A 502-nucleotide genomic window follows, 5' to 3' on the forward strand; every position below is an offset into this window, starting at 1 on the left:
CTGCTAAACCTTCCCCTTTCCTTCCCAGCCACCTTACCCCTTAGGGCAGCCTCTTGCCTGTGGCTTCTGAGCTCAAAACATCCCTCCCCTTCCCCGGCAAGCCTGGGGGATCACTTCTTCCCCCTCACCTACACTTCAAGGGGGAGTACAGGCTTCCAGGAAATAGGAGCCTTCCCCAAACCCTGGAGCTGGCTGGGGAAGGGATAAACCTTCCCCTTTCCTTCCCAGCCACCTTACCCCTTAGGGCAGCCTCTTGCCTGTGGCTTCTGAGCTCAAAACATCCCTCCCCTTCCCCGGCAAGCCTGGGGGATCACTTCTTCCCCCTCACCTACACTTCAAGGGGGAGTACAGGCTTCCAGGAAATAGGAGCCTTCCCCAAACCCTGGAGCTGGCTGGGGAAGGGAGAGATGAAGGCTGATGAAACAGCTTCACGTGGCTCTCCCAGCCCAAGGACACCAACTCAGGGTTCTCCACCACCAGTCACTGCCATCTCTTCTGCAGC

The 502-nt window shown here is 58.2% G+C and overlaps 1 protein-coding gene across 1 annotated transcript in view; it reads right to left on the reverse strand.

The window, feature by feature from the left end:
• GCAT (glycine C-acetyltransferase) overlaps positions 1–502 on the reverse strand; it is a gene marked incomplete at its 5' end in the record, with an annotated part of 4,760 nt that overhangs the window by 4,047 nt on the left and 211 nt on the right. The window lies entirely within an intron of this gene.

This window comes from Merops nubicus, unplaced genomic scaffold (genome assembly GCF_000691845.1).
Source record: "Merops nubicus isolate BGI_N331 unplaced genomic scaffold, ASM69184v1 scaffold15610, whole genome shotgun sequence".
Classification (NCBI taxonomy): Eukaryota; Metazoa; Chordata; class Aves; order Coraciiformes; family Meropidae; genus Merops; species Merops nubicus.